The following is a 6,230-nucleotide window of genomic DNA, read 5'->3' on the forward strand; positions in this document are numbered from 1 at the left end:
TTGTTGATCCTCACCCGAGGTATCTTTCCATTGATTTTTTAGGGAGAGCGGATTGAAGAGGGAAAGACAGACAGAAACATAGATGTGAGAGAAACACATCACTTGGCTGTCTCTTGCATGAGCCCCAACCAGGGCCTGGGTGCAGGGGAGGAGCCTGGAGCTGAGGTACATGCCCTTGACCAGAGTCCAACCCGGGATCCTGTGGACCACGGGCTGACATGGCATCCACTGAGCCAACCCAGTTAGGGCTGTGTGTGTGCTTTTTTTTTTTTTTTTAAATAGTGACTTTTAGCCCTGATTGGTTTGGCTCAGTGGAGAGAGTGTCAGTCAGTGGACTGAAGGGTCCACGGCTCGATTCTGGTCGGGGGCATGTACCTTGGTTGCAGGCACATCCCCAGTTGGGGGTGTGCAGGAGGCAGCCGATCGATGTTTCTCTCTGATCGATTTCTAATTCTCTATCTCTCTCCCTTCCTCTCTGTAAAAAAATCAGTAAAATCTATTTTTTTTAAAAAAAATAGTGACTTTTAGCCCTGGCCGGGCGGTTCAGGTGGTTGGAGCATCATCCTGTTCAACAAAAAGGTTGCAGGTTCAATTCCTGATCAAGAGACATACCAATTTGCGGGTTCTACCTGGTCAGGGCCTGTGCAGGAGGCTAACAAATGATGTTTCTCTCTCACATCAATGGTTCCCTCTCCTCTCTACCCCTCTTCTTGTCTCTCCAAAATCAATAAACATCGTTGAGTGAGGATTGGGGGAAAAAAAAAGTGACTTCAGTGTATTATGGTGAATAGCACAATAACAGACATGTCACATCCAGGTTCCATAAATAGGCCATCTCTTAGGAATCAGGGGAGACCGCTGGCTGAGTAGGAGAGACAAATAATTAGAAATGCAATGCTAAGTAAGCACTATGATAATGGCAAGTTCTGTGGAAGCACTAGTGGGAATGGAGAGAGTTTCACAGAAGAGGCTTACATTTCCAAAATGTGTGTGTGTTAGAGGAGTTTTGATTTTTGAAAAACCAAGTAAATGTACATTATTGAGTGAAAGAATCCAATCTGAGAAGGATAGATATTGTGTGATTCCAACAATATGATATTCTGGAAAAGGCAAAATTATGGAAATAATAAGACCAGTGATTGTCAGGGGAGAGATAGGGATGAACAGGTGGAGCACAGAATTTTTAGGACAGCGAAACTATAGTTGGCCCTTAACATGGGTTTGAATTGCACAGGTTCACTCAGTTTTTCCCCCAACAAATACGGTAAAAGTCTTATCTCAATTTTCCTCTCCAGCTTATCTATATGTATAAAAGGCCAGCAACCGGATGGCAGTACGACCAGAACCACCGGAGTGACCGGTCGCTATGATGTACACTGCGGCAGCCAACTGGCCCGACCTGGGCCCCGATCAGCCCGCACCAACCTCCCGTGGCCCCTCCCCCAAGCCGGCCCCGGCCCCCAATAGGCCCCCATTGGGGTGGGCCCTTGACCCCACCTGTGCATGGATTCGTGCAACAGGCCTCTAGTATATATATAAAGGCCTAAGTGACTGGTCAGCCAGTCACGATGATGCGCACTGACCGCCAGGGGGCAGATGCTCAATACAGGATCTTACCCCTGGTGGTCAGTGTGCTACCACAGTGGAAGTTCCATTCAGCTGACCGACCCGTCTCAGTGGTCCACCAGCCTGGCTGCAGCCACTCCCTCAGTACTCCTGCAGGCCCAGTCTCCAATGAATGGGCCAGGCACCGACAGACTGGCGCTGCTGGCCCGATCCCAACAGTGCCACCAGCCTTCTGGAAGGCAGCCTCGGGCACTGCAGCTGCTTCACCCACCTAGACGCTGCACAAGGAAGAAACGATATAAAAGTGGCCTCCACGTGGCTCCCGACAATCGGCACAAACGTCAGCAGGACAGATCTAGATCCTGAGCTGGCGAGGGCGTCCCCTGCCCACCCGGATGGCCAATCGCATCCCACCTCCCCCTCTCCCCAGGACGAGTGCCAGATGCAGGGCTCACAGCTGGCAAGCACCGCTGTGGCGGCACAAGTCTCTCCCGACCAGGACCAACAGTGCGAGCCCATGGCAGACGCGGCAGGGTCAGGATGAGCAGAAGCGGCAGGCAGTGTTGGACTGCCAGTTTCAGCCCAATCCCCACAGGCCACACTAAGGGACCCCACCTGTGCATGAATTTGTGCACCGGGCCTCTAGTTTTATTATAATACTAGAGGCCTGGTGCACGAAATTTGTGTCAGGCCTTTCCCCAGCTGCCGGCACCGGTTTCCCTCTGGCACCCGGGACCCAGGCTTCCTTCGCAGCCCTGGCTTCATCTGGAAGGTTGTCTGGAAGGACATCCAATCTAATTAGCATATTAAACTTTTATTATTATAGATAGTATATAGTACATATAACATACAAAATGTGTTAATTTATCTGTATAGCATCTGGTCAACAGTAGGCTATTAGTAGTTAAGTTTTGGAGGAGTCTAAAGTTAGTGCTGATTTTTTACTGTGTGGGAGATTGGTACCTCTAAACCTCCAGTTATTTAAGGGTCAGCTATAATAATAAGTGTAATATGCTAATTAGACCGGACAGCTAAACAACCTTCTGGATGTCATTCTGGATGAAGCCGCGGTGCGGGGGCTGAGGCAAAGGTGGTTAGGGGTGATCAGGCAGGTGTACAGAGTGGTTAGGGGCAATCAGGCAGGCAGGTGTACAGAGGGTTAGGGGCGATCAGGCAAGCAGGCAGGCGAGGGGTTAGGAGCCAGCGGTCCTGGATTGCGAGAGGGGTGTCTGACTGCCAGTTGAGGCCCGATCCCACAGGGTCGTGCCTCAACTGGCAGTCAGACATCCCCCAAGGGGTCCTGGATTGTGAGAGGGTGCAGGCCAGGCTGAGGGCCCCTCGCCCCTCCCTACACCCCCATGCACGAATTTCATGCACCAGGAGTCTAGTACTTTGTATAATGTTAAAACGGTGAGTGTATGTCATTATACTTTTGTCCAAATCCATAGACTATACAACATCAAGAGCGAACCCTAATGTAAACTAGACTTTGGGTGATAATGATGTACCATGTCGGTTCAACAATACCACTATAGTGGGGGATGTTGATAATGGGGAAAGATCTTCATATGAGGGGGCACAGGGTACACAGGGTCTCAGTACCTTCCATTCAGTTTTTCTGTGAACCTAAAAATACTCTGTAAAACACACACCAGTATTTAAAAATAAAGATGCCAGGGTCCCACCTCTAAAAAACAAAAAATAATCAAAATAATACATGCGTATACATTAGAAGTTAGAAAACAAAGGGGTCACTGGCCTCTCCAGTCCTCTTTAGTGCATCCACATGAAAACATTTTTCTGTTTTAACCTGTATATTTTAATTAATTAACTCATACTATTTGTACCAATTTTAGACATCTCTTTCTCTTGCCCTAGAATTTAGCAAAGTCTGCTTTAACAGCTAGACTTAAACCATTCAATCATTTCAATGTTATTGCCTCAGAAAATCTTGCTCCAGGCCAGTGATGGCGAACCTTTTGAGCTCGGCGTGTCAGCATTTTGAAAAACCCTAACTTAACTCTGGTGCCGTGTCGCATATAGAAATTTTTTGATATGTGCAACCATGGTAAAACAAAGATTTATATTTTTGATATTTATTTTATATATTTAAATGCCATTTAACAAAGAAAAATCAACCAAAAAAATGAGTTCGTGTGTCACCTCTGACACGCATGTCATAGGTTCGCCATCACTGCTCTAGGCAGTGGTTCTCAACCTTCTGGCCCTTTAAATACAGTTCCTCATGTTGGGACCCAACCATAAAATTATTTTTGTTGCTACTTCATAACTGTAATGTTGCTACTGTTATGAATCATAATGTAAATATCTGATATGCAGGATGGTCTTAGGCGACCCCTGTGAAAGGGTCGTTGTACCGCCAAAGGGGTTGCGACCCACAGGTTGAGAACCGCTGCTCTAGAGCGTCACTTGAATCTCTAATGCCTTTTTTCTTTGGATTTTAAACACAGGCATACCTCAGAGATATTACAGGTTCAGTTTCACACTACCACATAAAGTGAGTATCACAATAAAGTGAATCATACATAATCTTTTTGCTGATGGAGGGTCTTGCCTTCAATTTGCAAAAAAAACCCACAAAAAACCAACACCTCTGAGGTGCAATAAAGCAAAGCACAATAAAATGAGGTATGCCTGCAGAGCCTAGTCAACTCTAAGGAAAATCGTCTTCATGTTTCTTGAAGAGGTTAAAATGAAAAGGCTGCATGCTCCTTCAAAAGACATTTTAGAGTAAGCCGCAATATGCAATGTAAACATGTGTTTTTGTGAGCAGAAATTCTCTTAAGTAGCTGAAAAGTTGTTGGATGGCAGGAGCCAATGCTTTTAACCTTTTGGAAAGTACTCACTGCCGTAATACTGAACTCCCTGCACTGTGACAAAATGGAAAGTAATTGTACAGAGGAGAACCACATGGGCCCTTGTACTCTCTTAGTCATTGAATTTACTTCATTAAAAATTATTTGTTTTGCTTTACTATATTGACATACTAATGGATATGTTAGATGTGATGTTTAATTTTATGTGTCAACTTGGCTAATTTATGGTGCCCGGTTGTTTGTGCGAACACCAGTTAAATATTGCAGAGGTACTTTCTAGATGTGATTAAAGTTTAAATTAGCCTTTGAGTGAAGCAGATTTTCCTTCACAAAGCAGGTGGGCCTCATCCAGTCAGTTGAAGGCCTTAAGGACAAAGATGGAGGTTTCCTGAAGAAGATAAGATAGAATTCTTCAAATTGCAACACAGAAACCCTGCCAGAGTTTCCAACCTGCTGGCCTGCCCTACAGATTTCGGACTTGCCAGCCAACACAATTGTGAGCCAAATTCTTTTTTTTTTTTTTTAAGATATTTTATTGATTTTTTTACAGAGAGGAAGGGAGAGGGATAGAGAGTTAGAAACATCGATGAGAGAGAAACATTGATCAGCTGCCTCCTGCACACCCCCTAACTGGGGATGTGCCCACAACCAAGGTACATGCCCTTGACCAGGTACATGCCCTTGAACCTGGAACCCTTGAGTCTGCAGGCCGATGCTCTATCCACTGAGCCAAACCGGTTAGGGCATGAGCCAAATTCTTAAATCAATTCATTTATTCTCTCTCTCTCTCTACACACACTCACACACACACACCAAACCGGTTAGGGCGTGAGCCAAATTCTTAAATCAATTCATTTATTCTCTCTCTCTACACACACACACACACACACACACACACACACACACACACAGCTTGCAAACAGCATGACCTCTCTCCTCTCTCCATTCTTTCCATCCACTCATTTTCTCTCTGCCTTCAACTGGGCAGCGGAGTATTGTTAGAGTAAATCACACAACACACCGTTATCCCAATTGTGCTATGTGCTCAAAGCATACCACAGACCTAATCTTGTCTTTGTGGTAGTATGATAATCGTGATTCATAATAAGAAATATATATTAGGTCTTTGTCCCATTTCTGACAGAGATCTTAAAACACTTGGGATTTCCCAAGTCACAACAAATCTCTTTCAACGTATGTCAGTGAGGACTTGTGGAAAACACCTAAGGATGGGGGCTGGTTGCCTGGAGAACCATGCGATTAAAAGGTTGGAACTTTGAGTCCCAGTGCTTTAAGTTCCAGGAGGGGAGAGGAGCTGGAGCTAATGGCCCGGGATTTAATTAATTTTGCTTATGTAATAAAGCCTCCATAAAAACCCAGGATAGGATTTGGAGAACTTCCGGGCTGGTGACAAGGAGACTCCAGGAGAATGGCACGCAGAACGTGGAAACTCTGTGCCCCCTTCCCACATACCTTGCCTTATACATCTTTTCCATCTGGTTGTTCCTGAGTTAATTGTTTGGTGGTATGGAAGGGGAAAATCCACACATTGAAGGCAAAAGCAGGATCTTCAAAATTATTTTTGAAATAATTTTAAAAGAAACAGCATCATGGATAACTGAGATGAATAGGGAATTAAAAAGGTGAAGTGGAGCCCTAGCCGGTTTGGCTCAGTGGATAGAGCATCGGCCTGCGGACTGAAGGGTCCCAGGTTCGATTCCGGTCAGGGGCACATGTCTGGGTTGCGGGCTCGATCCCCAGTGGGGGGTGTGCAGGAGGCAACCAATTGATGAGTCTCTCTCATCATTGATGTTTCTATCTCTCTCC

Source organism: Myotis nattereri (genome assembly GCF_964212035.1).
Source record: "Myotis nattereri genome assembly, chromosome: 1".
Classification (NCBI taxonomy): Eukaryota; Metazoa; Chordata; class Mammalia; order Chiroptera; family Vespertilionidae; genus Myotis; species Myotis nattereri.